Source organism: Oryctolagus cuniculus, chromosome 11 (assembly GCF_964237555.1).
Source record: "Oryctolagus cuniculus chromosome 11, mOryCun1.1, whole genome shotgun sequence".
Classification (NCBI taxonomy): domain Eukaryota; kingdom Metazoa; phylum Chordata; class Mammalia; order Lagomorpha; family Leporidae; genus Oryctolagus; species Oryctolagus cuniculus.
Genome location: NC_091442.1, coordinates 52,068,159 through 52,078,843, shown reverse-complemented (window position 1 = coordinate 52,078,843; position 10,685 = coordinate 52,068,159).

Sequence of the window (10,685 nt, the reverse complement as noted above, 5' to 3'; positions counted from 1 at the left end):
TAAACTTGCCTCTCAATACTGCTTTTGCCGTATCCCATAAGTTTTGATATGTTGTGTTGTAATCCTCAATTACTTCCAGAAAGTTTCTGATTTCTCTTTTGATTTCTTGAATGACCCATTGTTCATTCAGGAGCATCTTGTTCAGTCTCTATGTGTTTGCATACTTTCTGGGGTTTCCTGAGTTGCTAATTTCCAGCTTCATTACACTGTGGTCTGAGAAGCTGCACGGAATGATTCTAATTCTTTAAATTTGCTGAGACTTGCTTTATGGCCTAGTATGTGATCAATCCTAGAGAAGGTTCTATGCACTGCTGAGAAGAATGTGAAGTCTTTAGCTGTAGGATTGAAAGTTCTGTAGATATCTGTTAGATCCATTTGGGCTATAGTGTCGTTTAAATCTATTGTCTCCTTGTTGATCTTCTGTCCTGTTGATTTGTCTATTTCTGAGAGTGGGGTATTGAAGTCCCCCAGTACTATTGTATTGGAATCTAAGTCTCCCTTTAAGTCCCTTAACATATCTTTTAAATAGACCGGTGCCCTGTAATTAGGTGCATATACATTTATAATAGTTACATCTTCCTGTTGAATTGAACCCTTAATCATTATATAGTGTCCCTCTTTGTCTCTCTTAACAGTTTTTGTGTTAAAGTTTATTTTGTCTGATATTAATATGGCTATACCTGATTTTTTTTGGTTTCTGTTGGCATGGAATATCTTTTTCCAACCTTTCACTTTCAGACTGCATGCATCTTTGTTAGAGAGATGTGTTTCTTGTAGGCAGAAAATAGTTGGGTTGTGTTCCTTAAGCCAATCAGCCAATCGGTGTCTTTTAACTGAAGAGTTAAGTCCATTAACGTTTAATGTGACTATTGATACATAGTGACTTTGCCCTGCCATTTTCCCGGAGATATTTTATAGTATATGCTTTGAGCTTCCTATGCTCTTTTACTGGTAGGTTTTCTTCCTTTACCTTTTTTCATTTTGATGGCCGTGTTTCTGTGTTTCTGAGTGTAGCACATCTTTAAGTATTTTTTGCAGGGCTTGACGAGTGGCGGCAAAGTCTTTCAATTTCTGTTTGCTATGAAAGGTCTTTATTTCACCTTCATTCACAAATGAGAGCTTAGCAGGATATAATATTCTGGGCTGGCAATTTTTCTCTCTTAGCACCTGTGCTATGTCTCGCCATTCCCTCCTAGCTTGTAGTGTTTCTGATGAGAAGTCTGCTGTGAGTCGGATTGGAGATCCTCTGAGAGTAATCGGACGTTTCTCTCTTGCACATTTTAGGATCTTTTCTTTATGTTTCACTGTGGAGAGTTTAATTACAACGTGTCGTGGTGAGGATCTCTTTTGGTCATGTTTACTAGGGGTTCTGTTAGCTTCCTGTACTAGGATGTCTCTGTCCTTCTCCAAACCCAGAAAGTTCTCTTGTAGTATCTCACTTCTAATCCTTTCTCCCTCTCCATGTCTTCAGGAACTCCTAGAAACCGAATGTTGGTTTCTTAATAGTATCCTGTAGATTCCAGACAATATTTTTTAGATTTCTAATTTCCTCTTCTTTTCTTTGGTTTGATTGTATATTTTCCTGTTCTCTGTCTTCTAAGTCTGATATTCTCTCTTCTGCTTCACCCATTCTGTTTTTAAGGCTCTCTAATGTGTTTTCCATTTGATCTATTGAATTCTTCATTTCATTATGATTTCTCGTGACTATCACAGTTTCATTTTCTACTAGTTGTTTCATTTCATTTTGATTCCTCCTTAATATTTCATTTTCTATCTTGTCCATTAAGGATTTCTGTGGTTTGAGAATTTGTTTTTGAGAACTTCTTAATGTTCTTACGAATTTTTTGAGATCTGCTTTTTGCATTTCTTCTTTTTTTTGTTTTGTTTAGTTTTTTATTTTTTTTATTTTTTATTTTTTAACTTTTATTTAATGAATATAAATTTCCAAAGTACGACTTATGGATTACAATGGCTTCCCGCCCATACCATTCCTCCCAACCACAACGCTCCCCTTTCCCACTCCCTGTCCCCTTCCATTCACATCAAGATTCATTTTCAATTCTCTTAATATACAGAAGATCAGCTTAGTATACATTAAGTAATGATTTCAACAGTTTGCTCCCACACAGAAACATAAAGTGAAAAATAATAGATGATTTTTTTTACATGATGATGAAATCAGATCAGACCTATTGTCATGTTTAATCCAGTGACAGTCAAGTTGGGAATTGATAATTTCTTTTTTTTTTTTTTTTACAGAAGATCAGTTTAGTATATATTCAGTAAAGAGTTCCACCATTTGCACCCCCATAGAAACACACAGTGAAATATACTGTTTGAGTACTCGTTATAACATTAAGCCTCAATGTACAGCACATTAAGGACAGAGATCCTACATGAGGAGTAAGTGCACAGTGACTCCTGTTGTTGACTTTACCAATTGACACTCCTGTCTATGGCATCAGTAATCTCCCTATGCTCCAGTCATGATTTTCCAAGGGTATGGAAGCTCCTTGAGTTCTCCGACTCTTATCTTGTTTAGACAAGGTCATAGTCAAAGTGGAGGTTCTCTCCTCCCTTCAGAGAAAGGTACCTCCTTCTTTGATGACCTGTTCTTTCCACTGGGATCTCACTCGCAGAGATCTTTTGCCAGAGTGTCTTGGCTTTCCATGCCTGAAATACTCTCATGGGCTTTTCAGCCAGATCCGAATGCCTTTAGGGCTGATTCTGAGGCCAGAGTGCTATTTAGGACATCTGCCATTTTATGAGTCTGCTGTGTATCTCGCTTCCCATGTTGATCACTCTCCCGTTTATTTATTCTATGGTTAGTGTTAGCAGGTACTAGACTTGTTTATGTGCTCCCTTTGACCCTTAGTCCTTTCATTATGATCAATTGTGAATTGAAATTGATCACTTGGACTAGTGAGATGGCATTGGTACATGCCACCTTGATGGGATTAAATTGGAATCCCCTGGTATGTTTCTAACTCTACCATTTGGGGCAAGTCAGCTTGAGCATGTCCCAAATTATACATCTCTTCCCTCTCTTATTCCCACTCTTATGTTTAACAGGGATCACATTTCAGTTAATTTTCAACACTTAAGAATAACTGTGTGATAATTACAGAATTAAACCAGTCATATTAAGTAGAACAGACAAAAAAACTACTAAGAGGGATAATGTATTAAGTTGTTCATTAACAGTCAGGACTATGCTGATCAAGTCACCGTTTCCCATAGTGTCCATTTCACTTCAACAGGTTTCCTTTTTGGTGTTCAGTCAGTTGTCACCGATCAGGGAGAACATATGGTATTTGTCCCTTTGGGACTGGCTTATTTCACTCAGCATGATGTGTTCCAGATTCCTCCATTTTGTTGCAAATGACTGGATTTCGTTGTTTCTTACTGCGGTATAGTATTCTAAAAAGTACATATCCCATAATTTCTTTATCCAGTCTACCGTTGATGGGCATTTAGGTTGGTTCTAGGTCTTAGGTATTGTGCATTGAGCTGCAATAAACATTAGGGTGCAGACCTCTTTTTTATTTGCCAATTTAAATTCCTTTGGGTAAATTCCAAGGAGTGGGATGGCTGGGTCGAACGGTAGGGTTATCTTCAGGTTTCTGAGGAATCTCCAGACTGACTTCCATAGTGGCTTGACCAGTTTGCATTCCCACCAACAGTGGGTTAGTGTCCCTTTTTCCCCAGATCCTCGCAAGCATCTGTTGTTGGTAGATTTCTGCATGTGAGCCATTCTAACCGGGGTGAGGTGAAACCTCATTGTGGTTTTGATTTGCATTTCCCTGATTGCTAGTGACCTTGAACATTTTTTCATGTGCCTGTTGGCCATTTGGATTTCCTCTTTTAAAAAATGTCTATTGAGGTCCTTGGCCCATCTCTTAAGTGGGTTGTTTGTTTTGTTTTTGTGGAGTTTCTTGATCTCTTTGTAGATTCTGGTTATTAACCCTTTATCTGTTGCATAGTTTGCAAATATTTTTTCCCATTCTGTCGGTTGTCTCTTCACTCTCCTGACTGTTTCTTTTGCAGTACAGAAACTTCTCAATTTGATGCAATCCCAATAGTTGATTTTGTCTTTGACTGCCTGTGCCTCCCGGGTCTTTTCAAGAAACTCTTTGCCTGTGCCAATATCTTTCAGGGTTTCTCCAATGTTCTCTAATAACTTGATGGTGTCAGGTCGTAGATTTAGTTCTTTAATCCATGTTGAGTGGATTTTTATGTAAGGTGTAAGGTAGGGGTCTTGCTTCATGCTTCTGCACGTGGAAATCCAGTTTTCCCAGCACCATTTATTGAATAGACTGTCCTTGCTCCAGGAATTAGTTTTAGATCCTTGATCAAATATAAGTTGGCTGTAGATGTTTGGGTTGATTTCTGGTGTTTCAATTCTGTTCCATTGGTCTATCCATCTGTTGCTGTACCAGTACCATGCTGTTTTGATTACAACTGCCCTGTAGTATGTCCTGAAATCTGGTATTGTGATGCCTCTGGCTTTGTTTTTGTTGTACAAGATTGCTTTAGCTATTCGAGGTCTCTTTTGCCTCCATATGTATTTCAGCACCATTTTTTTCAGATCTGAGAAGAAGGTCTTCGGTATCTTGATTGGTATTGCATTGAATGTAGAAATTGCTTTTGGGAGAATGGACATTTTGATGATGCTGATTCTTCCAATCCATGAGCATGGAAGATTTTTCCATTTCTTGGTATCCTCTTCTATTTCTTTCTTTAAGGTTTTGTAATTCTCATCGTAGAGATCTTGAACGTCCTTGGTTAAGTTTATTCCAAGGTATTTGATTGTTTTTGTAGCTATTGTGAATGGGATTGATCTTAGAAGTTCTTCCTCAGCCATGGCATTGTCTGTGTATACAAAAGCTGTTGATTTTTGTGCATTGATTTTATACCCTGCTACTTTGCCAAACTCTTCTATGAGTTCCAATAGTCTCTTAGTAGAGTTCTTTGGGTCCCCTAAATAAAGAATCATGTCATCTGCAAAGAGGGGTAGTTTGAGTTCTTCCTTCCCAATTTGTATTCCTTTAATTTCTTTTTCTTGCCTAATAGCTCTGGCTAGAACCTCCAGAACTATATTGAATAGCAGTGGTGAGAGTGGGCATCCCTGTCTGGTACCAGATCTCAGTGGAAATGCTTCCAACTTTTCCCCATTCAATAGGATGTTGGCTGTGGGTTTTTCATCGATTGCTTTGATTGTATTGAGGAATGTTCCTTCCAAACCCAGTTTGCTTAGAGTTTTCATCATGAACGGGTGTTGTATTTTATCAAATGCTTTCTCGGCATCTATTGAGATAATCATATGGTTTTTCTTGTGCAGTCTGTTAATGTGGTGTATCACATTGATTGTCTTGTGCACATTAAACCATCCCTGCATACCAGGGATAAATCCCACTTGGTCTGGGTGGATGATCTTTCTGATGTGTTGTTGCATTCTATTGGCGAGAATTTTATTGAGGATTTTTGCATCTATGTTCATCAGGGAGATTGGTCTGTAATTCTCTTTCAGTGCTGCATCTTTTTCCGGCTTAGGAATTAAGGTGATGCTGGCTTCATAGAAAGAATTTGGGAGGATTCCCTCTTCTTCGATTGTTCTGAATAGTTTGAGAAGAATTGGAGTCAGTTCTTCTTTAAATGTCTGGTAGAATTCAGCAGTGAATCCATCTGGTCCTGGGCTTTTCTTTGTTGGGAGGGTATTTCTTCTATCTCTTCATCTTCATAATCTTGAATTGGGGTGTCTATTTCATTTGGGGGCGTCATAGTGTCTTCCTTGTTCTTGTTACCTCGGCTTTTGTGTTTGTTTGGCATATTGGAGATATTCTTTGTTTTTTTTTCTCGTTATACTGTGACTCTAGATTAAGAGGACTGTCTGCTTTTGATGGATCCTTAGAGGCTGTTATGGGTGTGGCCAGAGAGCTCTGGTTCTACAGGGTTTGGGTGTGCCAAAGGTGATTCACCCTGATTGTTCTCTTGCTCTCTCTCTCTCTCTCTCTCTTTTTTTTTTTTTTGACTCAGTTGGCATGTAATTCCACACAGCTGAATGGAATTGAGAGTAGTTGATGTATGAAATCTGGCCCCTGTGGGTATTTGTTTGCTTACCAGAGTCAGGTTTTTCTGCTTGGCTAATGAGGGGTACCCGCTTTACATATGCAAAATGGCGCGCACTGCTTTACTTACGTAAAATGGCGCCTGCCCTTTGTCTTGCTCGGCTTTGTAAGGTGAGTGGAGAGAGAGGCTAAATGTCTGTGCTGGTTCCCCTTATTTATTCAATTTTTTTCTCTCTTCCAGCCTGCCTGGTGTACTTTCCCCAATGGGGTTTCAGGTCTCGTTCTCCACAGGATCTCTCTGCCTTTCCCTGCCAATGTCTGAGGTTACCGAGAGGTCCTTGTCTCACCTCCCCTTCCAGCACTGGGGCTCAGACTCTGCACCTCCGGCGGGTCCGGCGGGTCTGGCAGCCCCAGCAGCCCTGGTGGCTCCCACGGCTTGGCTTCCACGCGGTGGGCGACCTTGCTCTCCCCGTAGGTCCTCCGAGTCACAGCCACTAGATCCGGAAGAGTTTCATCTGCAATTTTTCCCTGATCCTTTTCCTGAGGCTACCGTAACTCCACTTTTATTAAACTATCTTTTCCCGGACTATCAGTGCATGCCCTCACTATTCTGCCATCTTGGCTTCTGTGGGGAGCAACCCGGACTAGACTAAGTTACTGGAATTAAGACTTATTCTATGCATCTGCTCTCCCACAATATGGCGCTGAGAAGGGAGAAGCAGCTTTTACACAGCTGCCTCCAGTTCAACCAATAAACTGTAGGACCTGCTCCTGATTGGAGGAGAGCAGCGTACTCGGCGTGTGGGTAGCAGAATTGGGATTGGTGGAAGAGGACTATAAAGGAGGAGAGAGACGGCATGCACCAGGAACATCTAAGGGGAACATCTACCTGAAGGAACACCTGTGCAGCCCCCAAGAGAGCCGGCCGGCGGTGTGCCGCTCCCCTGCGGAAGTGGGGAAAGTGGCCAGGGGGAACCGCCCTTCCACGGAGGTGGAAGGGATGGCAGCCAACCCGGGAAGAACCAGCAGCAAACCTGGGGAGGGCCAAGCAGACAAATGAACAACGCAGGGTCCTGTGTTGTTCCTCCATGAAGAGGGGGAGCGACAGGCTCCCCCCACCTCTTTTTTTTTTAAATTGACTCAACAATTTATTTGATGAAACACGCTAATATACCAACTCTTTTAAACAATGTAAACATATTGTATACTAAATATAATACCAATTACACATTTTTTTTTAATTTAATGAGCATAAATTTCCAAAGTACAGCTTATGGACCACAATAGCCTCCTCCGGACAGGTAGAGTGGTCAGTGAGAGAGAGAGGGAGACAGAGAGAGAGAGAGAGAGAGAGAGAAAGGTCTTCCTTTGCCATTGGTTCACCCTCCAATGGCCACTGCGGCCGGTGTGCTGCAGCTGGCGCACCGCGCTGTTCCGATGGCAGGAGCCAGGTACTTATCCTGGTCTCCCATGGGGTGCAGGGCCCAAGCACTTGGGCCATCCTCCACTGCACTTCCCTGGCCACAGCAGAGAGCTGTCCTGGAAAAGGGGCAACCGGGACAGAATCCGGTGCCCCGACCGGGACTAGAACCCGGTGTGCCAACGCCACAAGGCGGAGGATTAGCCTAGTGAGCTGCGGCGCCGGCCTTAATTTTTTAAAACTTTTATTTAGTAGATATAAATTTCCAAAGTACAGTTTATGGATTACAATAGCCCCCCCCATAATGTCCCTCCCACCCGCTACCCTCCCATCTCCTGCTCCCTCTCCTATTCCATTCACATTAAGATTCATTTTCAATTATCTTTATATACGGAAGATCAATTCAGTATATTAAGTAAAGATTTCATCAGTTTGCCCCCACACAGAACACAAATTGCCAAATACTTTTTGAGCACTAGTCATATCATTAATTCACATTGAACTACACATTAAGGACAGAGATCCTACATAGGAGTAATGCACAGTGACTCCTGTTGTTGACTTAACAAATTGACACTCTTGTTTAAGGCATCAGCAATCTCCCCAGGCTCTAGTCATGAGTCGCCAAGGCCATGGAAGCCCCCTGAGCTTGCCAACTTTGATCTTATTTTGACAAGGCCATAGTCAAAGTGGAAGTTCTCTCCTCCCTTCAGATAAAGGTTCCTCCTTCTTTGATGGCCCGTTCTTTCCACTGGGATCTCACTCGCAGAGATCTTTCATTTAGTTTTTTTTTTTCCCCCAGAGTGTCTTGGCTTTCCATGCCTGAAATACTCTCATGGGCATTTCAGCCATATCTGAATGCCTTAAGGTCTGATTCCGAGGCCTAGAGTGCTGTTTAGGACATCTGCCCTTCTATGAGTATGCTCTGTATCCTGCTTCCCATGTTGGATCTTTCTCTCCCTTTTTTATTGTATCAGTTAGTGTTTGCAGACACTAGTCTTGTTTATGTGATCCCTTTGACTCTTTTTTTTAAAACTTTTATTTAATGAATATAGATTTCCAAAGTACAGCTTATGGATTACATTGGCTTCCCCCCCCCCCATGACTTCCCTCCCACCTGCAACCCTCCCCTTTCCCGCTCTCTCTCCCCTTCCATTCATATCAAGATTCATTTTCAATTTTCTTTAAATACAGTAGATCATTTTAGTATACATTAAGTAAAGATTTCAACAGTTTGCACCCCCATAGAAACACAAAGTGAAATATACTGTTTGAGTACTTGTTATAGCATTAAATCTCAATGTACAGCACATTAAGGACAGAGATCCTACATGAGGAGTAGGTATACAGTGACTCCTGTTGTTGACTTAACAAATTGACACTCCTGTTTATGGCATCAGTAATCTCCCTATGCTCCAGTCATGAGTTGCCAAGGGTATGGAAGCCTCTTGAGTTCACCAACTCTGATCATATTTAGACAAGGCCATAATCAAAGTGGAGGTTCTCTCCTCCCTTCAGAGAAAGGTATCTCCTTCCTTGATGGTCCGTTCTTTCCGCTGGGATCTTACTCACAGAGATCTTTCATTTAGGCCACTTTTTTTTTGCCACAGAGTCTTGGCTTTCCATGCCTGAAATACTTTCATGAGTTTTTTAGCCAAATCCGAATGCCTTTAGGGCTGATCCTGAGGCCAGAGTGCTGAATAAACCTTTTTTCTTTTCTTTCTTTTTTTTTTTTTTTTAAAGAATGTGTCTCTGTGTCCAATTTTAGCTGCTGCAAAACAATAGGGAAACACACTGAAATTTGAAAAAATTTAGAACCTTAGTCACTGTAAGTGGGGATGAACTGGAGGGATGGTGGAGTCAACACACTGGATCCCAGTTCCCCAGTTCCTGATCCCCTCCCAGTACTGTAAAACAGGATGCTTCCGGTTACAAAGCTGATGAGACAGACACACTACCGCCCTCTTATTTTGGAGCAGGCAAGAGCTCATCTGTCTTGTTTTGCCTTCCTAATTAAATTACTCTGCAACAAAAGAGAACAAAAACACACTGGTGGTGTGGCATAGTGGGTAAAGCCACTGCCTGCAGTGCCAGCGTCCCATATGGGCGCTGGTTCAAGTTCCAGCTGCTCCACTTCTGATCCAACTCTCTGCTATGGCCTGGCAAAGCAGCAGAAGATGGCTCAAGTCCTTGGGCCCCTGCACCTGCGTGGGAGACCTGGAAGAAGCTCCTGGCTCTGGATAGGGGTGTTTCTAATGCTTTCATCTTCTTTTCTCCCATTCCCACCATTTGCTGTTTCTGTGTCTGCCCCGCAGGGACCCCTTCCTCTAGAGAGCAAGAATGGAGAAACATGGTGCATGTCTATCTGACACGAACCTGTGGAAACCTGAGCAATGCACTGAGTAACTGTTTAGATATATATGCAGCCCTATTGAGGCTATGTGACTAGGAGTCCTAGATCATCCATGGTTCAGGCTTAATGTGGATGAGAGTGTAAGGCAGGGCATGGAAATCCCTTCAGAGTGTATGAGCTCCAGAGCTGCAGCTCTCAAGTGGGGGCAATTTTGCCCTTAGAAGACATTTAGCAACGTACAGGACAGCCTCCATTAGAAAGCATTGTGAAGGAAGGAAGGAAGGAAGGAAGGAAGGAAGGAAGGAAGGAAGGAAGGAAGGGAAGGAAGGATTATCCAGCCCAAATATCCAAAGTGTTCAGGTTGAGCAACCTTGTTTTAGAGCTGCCTCCTGTTCTCATGCTGTGAGGATCTTAAGACCCCTAAATTCACATCACCTGTGTATTTCACCATCTTTTCCCATCTTCAATGACCAGGAAGTCCAATCCCGTCTTGCTGCATTCAGGACTTCTCTCTAGATTCCTCTTACTCTCACCCAGGCCAGTGGGGAGGTTGGCAGAGGCAGGTCAGGGTCCCCAAGACTTAAATGGAGTGTTATCAGGTTAAGATCCACCTCTTTAACTCTTACTCAACGGGCAACAATAAGGCTCCTAACAAGGATGGGGAGGGTTAAGCACAGAGGCAGTAGTAGGATGGGGGTAATTAAGAGAGCTTAAACTTTTAATTTTTTTTTAAAGAACAGGTGCTGGGAAGCTGGCAATGATGCAGGAACAGAATTAAACACTTAACTAGAGAGGACCCTGGGATTGACAGAGAGAGATTAAGGGGCTGTGAGCTTAAGTTCTG